Source organism: Oryza glaberrima, chromosome 9 (assembly GCF_000147395.1).
Source record: "Oryza glaberrima chromosome 9, OglaRS2, whole genome shotgun sequence".
Taxonomy (NCBI): Eukaryota; Viridiplantae; Streptophyta; class Magnoliopsida; order Poales; family Poaceae; genus Oryza; species Oryza glaberrima.
Window position 1 is genome coordinate 8,198,327 of NC_068334.1, and position 14,369 is coordinate 8,212,695.

At 40.5% G+C, this 14,369-nt stretch overlaps 1 pseudogene; it reads left to right on the plus strand.

The window, feature by feature from the left end:
- Positions 1–1,778: 1,778 nt before the first annotated feature.
- LOC127783684 (protein ACCELERATED CELL DEATH 6-like) lies at positions 1,779–12,825 on the plus strand (annotated as a pseudogene).
- Positions 12,826–14,369: the final 1,544 nt, after the last annotated feature.

Here is a 14,369-nt window from a genome sequence, read left to right on the forward strand (position 1 = left end):
GCAGGCTGACCGCGACGTCGGCGCCATCGTCATCAATCCGCTCTTGCCACCGGGGCCAGTGGACGGGAGAGGAGACGGCGGCGGCTGAGGCGGGGGTGGGGGCGCCGTAGCGGCGGCGCGACAGTGCAGGGCGGGAGCTGGGTCGCGCAGGGCGGGGAGGAGAGCGAGGTGGTTCGGCGGCGAGGTGGGGAGAGCAAGGAGAGGACGTCATCGACGCTGTCGGGCGGGAGCAGGGTCACGCAGGGCGGGGAGGAGAGCGAGGTGGTTCGGCGGCGAGGTGGGGAGAGCAAGGAGAGGACGTCATCGACGCTGTCGGGCGGCAGCACAGGGAGGAGTGGCGCCGTGGTGGAGGGGTCGTGGGAGGCGGTGCGGAGGACAGATTCCACGGTGGGAGGACTGCACGGCCTCCCACGTCGGCCCTTCCCCGTCGCCGCCGCCCAGCTCCTCCTCCGGTGGCTGGCGCCCGCGCCCAGCTTCTCCCTCGGTGGCGGCGATGTGGGAGGCCGTGCGGCGCCGCCACCGGACTCCGGCCTCCCCCACCTGCCAGCTGCCCTGCCCACTGCCGAACTGAGGAGCAAAGGGAGAGAAAAAGAAGAGGAGGGAGGAAGAGAGGGAAGGGGAAGAAAGGGCTGACATGTGGGACCCACGTGGGTCCCACGCTGAGTCAGCTGCCACGTCGAATAAAACCGGAGTCAAAACCCCTGAGGGACCTAATTTGTACTGGTTTTATAAGTTGGGGAATGTGTTGTATCTGATTTTACGGTTTAAGGATGATTTTGTAATTCGATGACAAGTTGAGGGACCTTCGGAACTTTTTCCATAAATCGATTGGTCTCTTTTTTGATCCATGGGTGAGGGAAGCCGGCCTGCTGGCCATACTAGGCTAGCTGACCAGATCACCAGATGTGGCCGGTCTACAAGGCTAGTGGCTCTTTCCGTGCATTTTCGCATGAGTTCCATCTGTAACTGCAAGATATTCTGAAAAAAAAAACTCATGGAGTTCATGGCAAATAGGCGAACTGATCAGGATAACGTGCATGTATTTAATATTTTATTAAAACGTAGGTGGTATAATTTGGGTTTAATACCCACCTGAAAGGGCCTGTAAAATTTGACTTTCTCAGGAAGTTCTCTATAGGAACTGCCCATAATTTGGAGCTATACAATCTCAAGAGAAAAAATTCATAACTCATTCAATTTTTTCATTAAGACGAATAGTGAAACGTATTTTAAAAAGTCAACGGCATCGTATATTAAAAAAAGGAGGGAGTAAAAAGGAGAAAGTTTATATAACATCTATTGTATTAGGCTTAGTGTGCTTAACTGTCTATGATATAAAATCAAGCCCGTTTTTGTATATTCTGAAAATGGATTAATTAGATATCTCATGGCAAATAAAAATTAAAGTATAGCGCGCCGGGACAACCCGAATAAACTACTCCCTCCGTTTCAAAATGTTTGACACCGTTGACTTTTTAGCACATGTTTGACCGTTCGTTTTATTCAAAAACTTTTGTGAAATATGTAAAATTATATGCCTACATAAAAATATATTTAATAATGAATCAAATGATAGGAAAAGAATTAATAATTACTTAAATTTTTTAATAAGACGAACGATCAAACATATTTAAAAAAAGTCAACGGCGTCAAACATTTCGAAATGGAGGGAGTAGCAGTGGTTAACCCCACACGCAAAAAGTGCTTTGGCTGCAAAGGAGGAAGAGAAAGAGTGTTGACCGGGGGAGAAGAGAGGAGAAGCCGGGAAGAGGGCCGGGATGGCGTCGAGCAACGGAGAGCAACCTCCAGAATCGCCGAAGGAAGCAAATGCTGCACCTGTAGCAGCCAAGCTTGCCATGGCGTCAGGGCGCGATGGATGTGAGAGGCTCAAGGATCTGGTGAGTAGGGAAGACGATGCTACTACGATGGTTGTGGCCATGGCGACAAGCAAGAACGTGGACGACACAAGACGACCTCCCCCTCCCCGTGTAATTATGGATCCCCAGCTCCTCATGGCTGCACGGAATGGAGCTTGCCAGTCTCTTGAGAGCCTTCTCCTCGGCCATGAGGTGCGTTGTCAAACCTTGCCTGAATCCCATCTAATCATCTACTTGCCCGAACCAGATGAGGGAGCTCCGACTACAGATCCAATTGAAGATCAGGTTGAAGGAATCTCTGCGACTCATCAGCAAGCCTCTGGTGCTGTATATTCGCTCTCGCTCGTGGAGGCACTGACTCTTGACTCGGACGAGAACTCCGCGCTGCATGTGGTGGCAGCCTCTGGTGACAGCCAGGCGTATGTGGAGTGTGCGCGGATGGTGTACGACCAGGCGAGGCACCTACTCGGCGCGGCCAACAACAACGGCGACACGCCCCTGCACTGCGCCGCTGCAGCCGGGAACCACTCCATGGTATCCCATCTCCTCGCGCTGGCTGCTGCTGCGCCTGCGCGTGACAGCAGCGGTGCAGCGAGGGTGGTGGATGACCAGGAGCTCCTAGCAAGGAGGAAGAACAAGGTCGGTGAGACGGCTTTGCACGGGGCGGTCCGTGCTGGCCACAGCAAAGTGGTGGAGGTCCTCATGAAGGAGGATCCAGGACTGGCCGGCGTTGATCCGCACGACGGCACGTCACCTCTGTACCTTGCCGTTTCGTTGGGACGCTTTGAGATTGCGTGGGATCTGCTTGATATGAGCTCTAGGAAATTATCTTACTCCGGACCAGATGGTCAGAATGTCTTGCACGTCGCAGTACAACACCCCCAAGGTATGCGCCACATTAACGTACTCTCTTTGTTGCCCTTCCATTACATCAGTAATAACAAAATAATTATGTTTGTTTTAAAAGATCAATTAAATCCAACTCATTATATATTCAACAATGCACAGCACCGTTAAACAACCTGTAAATAAAGCTGTATCGAAAATTATGGTTTTGAGGATATCATCTAATTAAGATTGTTTGTATAAAAAGGAAGAGATTCGTGATCCCCGTATATATATACTGAGGCAAAGACTTTTTTTTTTAGTACAGATTAATTAATTTGGGTCTCTTACACCTTTTATGATAATAACTCTATTTTTATCTTGGATTTGTATATACTTTTGGATATAAAGAGCATAGGTAGGAAGTAGACCTAATCGACTATCTCGTCAACATGTTTGGGTATGGGTTTGTTGCGATCTCTGTCATGCTCATCTGATTAGCTTTTCGGGAGTTTGGCTTAGTTGCTTTAGAGCATGTTTAAAGGTACGTAGAACTCGGTATGAGCTCTTACACGGTACATGTTTATTTAGACCATGTCCTTACGATAGTTGAAACCATTAACCTAAAAATTAATTTATTTTTATTTTCTTTTTTTTCACCTACATCCAAGAAAGTTTCTATTATATATATAGAGGCTATAAGAATTGTTATTTAGCCATTGTTAACTGTAACAACAATATTTATCTTTTCTCTTCTCTTCTTATCTCTTCCATGTCAGCAAACATTTCTAATATTTTGCATGTCCTTACCCCTCCTAGCAGGCGCAGGACATTCTATTTATACCCATAACTCCATCCAATCCTTGTAGGGTTTGTGGAGATAAACTTGGTATGTTTGATTTTGTACAAGTAGATGATCATCTTATTAGACCTGTTTTGAAGATTATATCCCTTTCGTATACTCCCTCCTTCTCTAAATATTTGATGTCATTGACTTTTTTAAACATGTTTGACCGTTTGTCTTATTCAAAAACTTTTGTAAAATGTGTAAAACTACATGTATACATAAAAATATATTTAACAATAAATCAAATAATAGGAAAAGAATTAATAATTACTTAAATTTTTTGAATAAGACGAACGGTCAAACATTTTTAAAAAAATCAACGGCGTCAAACATTTAGGGAAGGAGGGAGTAGTTCCCACTCACGTGATTTGGTACCTTTCAATTCACCTTGGGATCCTGTCCGAAAGACAACGAAACAGCATCGCACCCCCCACCCCAGCTTTATCATTTGCGGGGAAGGAGGGATGTGTCACGGAGAGGGAGGGAGAAGAGGAGCAGGTAGCAGGTGGCTTGCCGCTCCTACCAGCCAACAACGGCATGCGCCCCCGCCCCAAGCCTTAATACCAAGACTTGGTACCTTCGTACCAAGGTTTATACATGTAGGTATCATCTATGTTACCCTAGGTATTAGGCTTGATGTTGTGGGTGCCATCCGTGGATGGCATGGCGCACGACATACCTATAGACACAAGCCACATTGAGATCACGCCAGGAGGAAGCCATACATCTAGTCACCTATAACCTGCCAGATTGCTTCATCGAAATTAGTCTGTTGGGCTAGAATAGCTAGCATGCTTTGCATTTATGCTCGGTATGCTACATCTCAAAGCTATACATATAAACTGGATTAGATTTATTATCTTTCTCGGGAATCTAAATCAATACTTGTCCCGTTTCCTCTTAATCCCATCTTGCATATATCTTGGTATATATCAACCATACCTATATCCATAAAATAGCAGTTAGACATAACTCGCCGATAAACCGCATACTCTCTCCCTTTTAAAGTACTTATCATTCTAGATTTATCCTAGGTCACCGTACATTTTAATACTTTATTATCCATTTCTTTAAACTCATATAGTATGCTTTCATAATACATAATTCACATTCTCTTATCATTTCAAATTAGAAAGAACGACAAATATTTTTTAACGAAGAGAGTACAACCGGCTATGATGAAAGCATATACTTCCTTTGACATCTCGCCATATTTTTTTAACGAAGAGAGTACAACCGTTCATTGAATTGAACTGCAATGGGTCAACGGGGAACTGCATGAAGTAATTGTTCAATTCCACGTGCTCTTCCAACTATCTGCCCATGGAAAGACATCGTACTTCAGTACTTGCTTACGCCATACGCGTAGTTTGACTGCCTCAACGTCAATGAGTAAGGCCTGGTTTACTCTCCAATTCTTTTTCCCAAAATGTCGCATCGAATTTTCGGACACATGCATGGAGTATTAAAAATAGACAAAAATAAAAACTAATTACACAGTTTGCATGACAATTGTGAGACAAATCTTTTAAGTCTAATTAGTCAATGATTAACCATAAGTGCTACAGTAACCCACATGCGCTAATGACGGCTTAATTAGGCTCAAAAGATTCGTCTCGTGGTTTCCAGGCGAGTCATGAAATTAGTATTTTCATTCGTATACAAAAACCCCTTCCAACATCCGGTCAAACATCAGATACGATAAAAAAATATTCTTTTCGTGAGCTAAACATACCCTAAACAGTGCAACTGGATCTAACCCGACAGCTTGATCGGTATAAATAAAATCTAAGGCAAAAATCAATGGTTGAAAAATTCGTGTGATACATGTACATAGTGAATTCGATTTAGGGGTAGTTTGGATATACATGACTAAACTTTAGTCCCTGTCACATCCGATGTTTGCACTAATTTAGTGTATCAAACATAGACTAATTACAAAACTAATTACACAGATTGAGGCTAATTTGCGAGACAAATCTATTAAGCCCAAGTAATCTATGATTAGCACATATTTACTGTAGCACTATACATTCTTAAATCATGTGTGTAATTAGTTTTGTAATTAGTATATGTTTAATACTCTAAATTAGTGTCTAAATATTCGATGTGATAGGGCCTTTAGCACGTGTATCCAAACTACACCTTGCCTTTTGGGCTTCCGTGGGCTTTGGTGTTTTCCTGCTGGCAATATCCCATCGCCAGTCACTGCCATCAGACACTATGAGCAGCACAGTCCGCCGCCAAAAGCTTAAGGAAGGGTGTGTTTAGATCTAGGCGCGCAAAAGTTTTCGCGTGTCACCTCGACTATTATATAGGATGTCGCATAGAGTGTATGAGCACTAATAAAAAAACTAATTACAGTATCCGTCAGCAAACAGTGAGACGAATTTACTAAGCCTAATTAATCTGTCATTAGCACACGTTTACTATAGCACCATATTGTCAAACCATGAAGTAATTAGGCTCAAAACATTCATCTCACAAAGTAGTCTCAATTTGTGCAATTAGTTATTTTTTAGCCTATATTCAATACTTCATGGAGGCGTTCAAACGTTTGATGTAACAGTGTAAAATTTTGTGGTGAGATCTAAACAAGCCCGAAATGGCAGGAGGGCAAAAAATGAACAGTCAGCACAGGAAAACAACCAAAATTTTGACAAATTGACCCTTTAAAAAAACTTATTTTGAGATTGATCCATGCTAAAAACCAATTGAAAAATAAGCCATCGGCTGAGTGCCATCGAGTTTGGCGCTGATATATAACATGTCAGCGCCGATAAAGTTGGCCCTAAGATCCAAAACTCTTTGCCGCTGACCCCACGTACTAGCATTTAACAATATAATTTTTGCCTCTTGGTTGGAAGTTTGGTAGTGGTTTAATGGTTTAGTTGCTTGCATGGTATATGCAGGTCTTGTGTTTGATTCCCGTCGGCCGCATGTATAAGCCATTTTTGTCACTTTTTTCTCTCTTCTTTTTAATCTCTCAGTAGTTTGCTTTTAAAACAAACAGATGATTTTTATCTCTTTTTATTCTCTCAGTTGGCTTTTTAAATTCCTTCTTTTTTATTCTCTCAGTTGTTTGCTTTAAAAAAACAAATACTTTTTTATCTCTTCTTTTTTTATTCTCTCAGTTGGATTTTAAACAAAATAAATGCGACATTGATTATTCTCAGTTGTTTGCTTTTAGTAAAAAATAAATGCGACGCTAGTTCAAGAAAGCAGAAAGAGAACATACACTAATGAAACAATAAAGGGAAAAAAATGCATAGCAGAGGATAGAACCCAAGATGTCTTGCATGCCTCTCACCACTAGGCTACACTTGCATCACAGATTACTAAGTGTTGCTTCCATTTTTAACCGGTACATGAGGTCAGCGCCAAAGACTGGCGTTGAACCTCTGCCGCGTGGAATACGGCGCTAGCTCATTTTGGATCTTAGCGCCAACATTTCCGACATTGAGACATTATATATCAGCGCCAAACTCGATGGCGCTGAGCCGACGGCTCATTTTTGCAATTAGTTCTTAGCATGGATCAATCTCAAAATAAGTTTTCTTAAAAGGTCAATTTGTCAAAATTTCAAGAAAAACAATAGGTAGAACTCCTGCTCCATCCGCCCCTAAAAGACGAATATAGAGTCGGATGTGACATATCCTAATACTATGAATCTGGACAGATATATATCCAGATTCGTAGTATTAGGATGTATCACATCCGGTAGTAGATTCGTTTTTTATGGGATGGAGTGAATACATGATTAGGAGGTCGAACTCACTTAAGATAGAAACAGGAAGATTCGATGGGAGGATGGGGAATAGAACAGAAAACTATTAAATTTCTGTTGTCAACTTTTAGACTAAAACCTAAAATGCCCTTGTTTATACCGGCAGTACATTACCACCATGTAATTTGTACCACAAAAGTCCTCTTTTTGAAATTGAAAAATCTGAAACGGGCCAAATTGAATGTGACGAAATATGAGCTGACGGCTAACTATATTAATTGTTGATTGGCTGACTGTTTGCTTCAGTAAAATGTCTATATATAAGCCCCAAACTGTTTGTGTTGCTTAGCCCCCAAAGTAATAAACCAAGTATTTTTTATCTCGATGTATTGAAACCCCGGTTTACTTAACCCCAGGGTGGTTTTGCACGCTGGTTTCACCATGCTGCCAGTCAAGCAACCTCCAAGTGGTTAATGTGCCAATCAGCAACATGAGCTGATTAATAATATTCCTTCGTCGTCCTTGGCAAACTCAAGTTGAGTGGAAGAAATTGGACGGGGCTTCGAAGGAGACCGGGAGATAAATTAAGGTAGAGGTCTGGGGCACTATGTACAAAGTGGTTCAAGTCCTACGTGTCTTGACTGCTAGCGTGGACTGCCAGCATGGTGAAATTAGCGTGCAAAACTACCACAAGAGTTATGTTTCCATATGTAGATTTACCATTTCCCCCCCTATTATAGCGACACGGTATTATCTCCTTAATGAACCAATGGAAGGAAGAGTAGAAACACAATTAAACTAATGGAGTAGAAGCCTAGGAGGAAGTAGAAGACAAGTGAAACAGGCAACAACCTGTGGCACTGCTCATGCTGACATGCATGCTGCAGGCCACACAGCTGATAGGTTGCTTAATCATTTTTAAAAGAAGATGATAGGCTTAGTTTGTTTTTGAAACATGTTTCAAAAATAAAGTGTAAATTAAAAGCAAGATGTTTTTCTTTCTATAATTGATTGTTTAGGGGCTTTATTTTTTATAACAAATCTTAAAAACCATTATTGTTTAATAGACGTGTTTATTTGTACAGCCTTTGCCCTCTAATTGGTTCGTGTATATTTACATGTAAGCATCTAAGCACTCAAATTAAAATTATGTATTGGTTATGGTAATGGGTATTCTAGTTTAAGTGAAATCTAAGAACTTATTTTCTAAGAATTTTCTAAGTTTTTCTATAGTTAGTTCACTTTGCTCCCTTTTATATTTTCTAGTTTCTTTATGCAATCTTATTTTAAGTTCATATTTTGTGAGATGACAAAATAGTGACAGCGCGTTACACCTTATATGTCAACCATTTTCGAAAAAAATGAATCAATTTTTGTATAAACATCTAAGACTAAAATATGTTCTCATTATTTATTGATTGATGGATTAGGATGATTCGAGACTATGTTAAATACACATACTTGTAGAATCCAATTGTATTGCACAGTGTAGGAGACAACCCATATAGGAAAATTTTTTGCAAGTATGCGAAGCTTCTCATAGCCTAGCAGGAACACGATTGGATGGTCAAATATAACTATGAAAGCATCAATTTTTTTGGAATATGATTTTTGATGATTGTTTCCATGATTTAATTAATATTACGAATTATGTACTCGAAGCCAACCTCTCTACAAATAATTTGTTTAGCTAGACTACACTGGGCAATAATTAAGTATAATGAGATTATATAATCATACATATAATGCTTATAATGCCTATCCACTTGCCATAATTATCATTGTTTTCATGCTATATTAGTTAGAAACCATAGTTTATGATAATCTTTTAAAATAAATGGCTAATTTTATCAGGTTATGTCATTCGATTATTTATAACTAATTTGCAGTTAAAGAACCATATTAACACAACTAAATTAAATTGTTTGTATTTTTACATATGTAGATTCAAATTAGTGTTGTATATTTGCTAAGTAATATTTGAAACTATAAAATATGATTTGATTTTTTAAATGTTGTTATGGAATTTATAATTACATGTCAAATGTCATCTGCCACATTGTAGCTTGCACTAAAATATAGCCAACATAATTCATCAAAGTAAAATCACACCAAAATAAGTGATAATTACATAATTTGTTTTAGTCAAACAAATGATGAAAACATAGATCAAAAGTCAATAGTGTAAAAAGTGGAGGTAATATAAATATTTTGTGGCAAAAAGAGCAGGGCCGGCTCTACATATTTTAGGGCCCTAGGCCAACTCCATGACATGGGCCCTTAGGCATACACTCTCTCTATATATACACATATGCACTTTGGATTTTTAAAGTATACTTTTAAAGCATTCATCCGCTAATCACGCTGAAAATAAATATTGATAATATCCTCTATATATGTTGCTAAAAATACCAAAAGAGCATTAAAATGGACTTACTATGGTTACCTTGAAATCTTGACTAAGGATCAAGCTCCAGGGACTTCATTAATAATACTTGACAAAAGATAAGATGACAGACATCCATTTGCTTCTCATGAAAAAATACTCCTTCGGACATTTCTTGATGCAAAATCATTAATGATGGTATCAAGATCAATATTGTCCAAGACATTTTTCTCAATGCAACACATAGCCAAGCCATTTAATCTTTCTTGTAACATGGTTGATCTCAAATAGTTTTTCAATAACTTTAATTTTGAGAAGCTTCTTTCAGCTGAGGCTACTATCACAGGCACAGTTAAAAGGATTCGATAGGCACAGATAAATGCTTTTTAGGTAACATTGCAAACCTAAACGTATAGATGAAACTGATCTTTAATTAGTATTTACTAGTTACTAATGACTGATTAATACTTCGCTAGTTCAATTCAATGGAGTATGGACAATATGGTTGCAGCACAGCAGTACGCAAGTACCTGTAAATTGAAACCTGCAGACACTTTGGAAGTAGGCAGATTCACGTTGTGTCAGCGGTCGCCGGTCGGACGGTGTCCAGCGCAAACAGTTGACAGACAAAGGCACAAAGCTGTGAAGGGCTGAATGCTGAAGGGATCGCCGGCGGCCCAGCGTGGGGTGAACTTGCAGAGGCGCCGTGGAGGGCGCAGGGCGATGGAGGCGGATTGGCGGAGACTGCCGCCGGTAGAGGAGAGGAGACGAGAAGACTGGAACTCGGACGGTCGCGTATGCCCGACGATTCGATCAGAAACTTGTATACATGTATATGGTATACCTAATACATACCTAGGTCTTCTGGGCCCCTACTTTTCCTGGGCCCTAGGCCATCGCACTTCTTGCCGTAGCCCAGAGCCAGCCCTGAAAAAGAGGAGATACAAGTGCACGTGAGGGAGAGAGGAGAGGGAGGGATTACATTCTGTTTATAATCTAATCTAATCTAATGGTCTAAAACAATGAGCCCACCAATTTAAATGAAAAAAATTGAGGGCTAGATGTTTCTAATCTATTAGAATGCCACTTGGCGGTTTAGAAGCGTTTACAGAAATGCCACATTGGCATGAGAACGCTTGTAGTATGTTTAATGGACTTGTTCAAGATAAAGTGGTATAATTCAAATATCATAAAATTTGGTGTTATATATGAAAAATGTCATGTTTAAGAGTGCCATATGTTAATTTTGGCAGTGCAGTTGGATGCTGAAAGCCGACAGAGAGAAAATTAAATCAAAGATGACCTTTTGTTAGGGATCGATGTGGAAGAACTTGACTGTATTACTGTAATAGAAGTTTATTAAATAATCTTAACATCTTAGAGATATTTCAGTCTAGAGATCTTATGTCTCCAGTTGGTTGTAGGTAGATTGGACGTCCAGTATTTCTATGCTAACATGGCCCTCCGCTATTGCAAGGAACCCTAGGAAGATTGATTAATTTAGTTTTCTAAATTTGATTTTGGTTCCATTTGCCCTTTGGGCTTGCTTAACTGATGGTATCACCTGCTGCAGCACTGTCTGTACTGTTAGAGAAGTGCAAGAATGTCGAGGTCAATGTACAGCAAGATGACCAACAAAGGAGTATTCCTCTTCTCTTGCACCTCACTAGTCAAAGTGACAAAAATGGGAGCACTCCTCTTCACTTTGCTGCATCGTTGAAAACTAGTATTGAAGGTTTCACATCGAGATTATGTGAACATTTTCGCCCGAAACAAAGCCCAACAACATTGCTTCTTGGACTCAATGAATCTGCTATATATCAGCCAGACAACAGAGGATCATATCCTATACATGTTGCTGCCTCCAATGGGATACTCAAGGTTGTCATAACCTTGCTCAAAAGGTATCCAGATTGTGCCACTTTGCGTGACATCCAAGGAAGAACTTTCCTCCGTGTTGCCGTGGAGAAGAAGCGGCGTAATATCGTTGCATATGTGTGTGAAAGGCCAGGATTTTCTCCTATCTTGAATATGCAGGACAGCCATGGGGATACTGCTCTACACCTTGCTGTCAAAGCCGGTGTTTTTTCAATTTTCAGCTCGTTGTTCCGGAATAGGCAGGTTTGCCTGAATTTATCAAATGAGGATGGTTTGACACCTCGTGATCTTTCGTGGATTATGATACCTGCGAGGTTGTACTCTAAAATGGTAATCGTTCTCTGCCTTTTCTGACCATAATTATCCCATATAATACACTACAGAGGCCGAGTTTAGTTCCAACTTATTCTTTAAACTTCCAGCTTTTCCATCACATCGAAATTTTCCTACATACACAAACTTTTAACTTTTCCATCACATCGTTCTAATTTCAATCAAACTTCCAATTTTAGCGTGAACTAAACACACCTAGAGTTGATGATACTATACCTATTTAACTAGGCTACCACATGTTAATCTTTCAGAACCCACGATATATGATAAGTCAACTATTAGCACTTTCTGGAGGTACTGTTGGTTACAGTCGCCAGGACCACTTCTTCGAAAAATACAGCAAGAAAAGAGACGAAGTAATCGATTCAAACGATATGACAAGTGCGGCACAGGTTCTCGGCATTTCTTCAGCGCTTATAGCAACCGTGACATTTGCAGCTGCATTCACGTTGCCTGGAGGTTATAGAGCAGATGACCACACTGATGGTGGTACACCAACACTTGCTGGGAGCTACCCTTTTGACGCGTTCATTATCTCGAACAGCCTAGCATTCATTTGCTCTTTGCTAGCTACCGTGAGTCTGCTCTACTCTGGGATACAATCGAGGGACATCTCCATCCGGCGCAGGTACTACGCGTTCTCTATGCTCTTGATGCAGAGTTCAACTACGAGCTTCAACTACGAGCCATGGGAATGTACCTGGTGCTAGCTCCTGTTACTCTTAATGCAGCAGTGTCTGTCTGCATCATAGCATTTGTTTCTCTGCTACCTGGAAATATGGAAATCGGGGTATCCCTAGCAAGGCCAAGCAATATCCCTAGATTGGGAATTTGGGCAGCGATGTCCCAAGCAAGGCCAGTTCTCCTGTTCACGTGGAAAAGAGTTTGGTCCTGCATAATTATCTTTGGATTGCCTGGATTGATGAAGATTCATAGAACCAAAATGGCTTGATTGGCGTGTCACCTTTTTTTCTGCATTGATGTACTTTCTTAATATATCCTTTATTCGGAGTGTTAGAAGTACATTTACACAACATCGTGTATGACAGCTTTGCTGTTACCCCTCTGCATTTTAACGTAGAATATACCTATAATCTTAGGCAGAAGATGAAAGAGGGGAATTCAGAGTGTGGCAAATAAGTTACAGTGTATTTACTACTCCATATATACTGTAAGTTTTCATAAATGTGTGACTGAAACTTTTTTATGTTCCACTGTTTTGAATGAAAAACAAGTGTTTATAATATTATCTAATCAAGATTTTTTTTTCATTTTATTGGCCAGCCAGCTAATTATTATTGATGTTCTTGATATCACGTTCCTCCAATCGTTTGATGATAGAAATTTGTTCCGATCTAACAAAAAGTACCAAATCATTTTCGATCGTTAGATCTAACAATGCCCATCCTGCCCAGCTAAATCCAACGATCTAGTATCGTGAGGTACTGGTACCTCGAGGTACTTTTTGCAAGACCAGAGCAAATCTCTTATTGCTAATCATGAGACCTGTATGTCCGGACTAATATAATTAAGGGTTAATTGGATACATGCCATTATAATTTTTGCGATATGCATGACAACACAATATATGATAGTTAAGGGCATGTACAACAATAACTATAATGAATTAATGATATGCATGACAATACAATATTTATTATTACTAGCTTGGATGAGAGAGGGGGAATAGAGAAGGATGGCTTAGTCACAACACATATATGAGAAAGTAGAGAAGAGTAGTGGTATGGAATGCATTTTGTCTCTTGGGCATATCCTTTTGTAAATAGGAAATTTTAAGTAGTTTGGTGCGAATAATATTCTAGTTAGTGCATTGTGTTAGAGTTGAACATGCCCTCAAGTCTTGTTTCAAATGGAATGATTTCTATTGCTGCACAATCAAAGTGTGTTTGATTGTTATTTTGCGATGAACAATTAGTATATGATATTATTGATTTTGATATTGGGAGATTATTGGCAAAGTGGTTTTGGAGATGATTGAATTTTTAGGTGATGAACAGGAGATTGCTGACAGTGTGGACTGGTCAAACCGGGCAGTGGTTGCCGGTCACACCGGCTGTACGTGTGTAGTCAGATCAGCCAGCCCGCGGTCTGACCGGGCGACATTGTGTTAATTTCGGTTTCAGGTTGTTTCTTTGGATATCTAGTGGATAAATCATGTTTATGACTTCTAGATGGATACTTTGCGCATGTAATACTGTTGTGTGCTAACAATGAGTTAAGTTGGAGAGAGCTTGTGCTTGGATATGGTTTCTTTGTTGATGCAAGTGTAGGTGAGTCTTGATGCCTTGGGAGAGCGTTGCCGGTGATGGATGATGAGTCAATTTGGGAGAAGATGACATCCGAATGATCAGGATACCATGCGGGATGCTTAGGCTAAAAATCAATAAATGTGGTTGGTGAAGATTTCATATGTCATAAGATGAAGTGTGCGTATGGGATGCAGAGTTGAATTTGGAGGGAGACCGAATTCGGTAC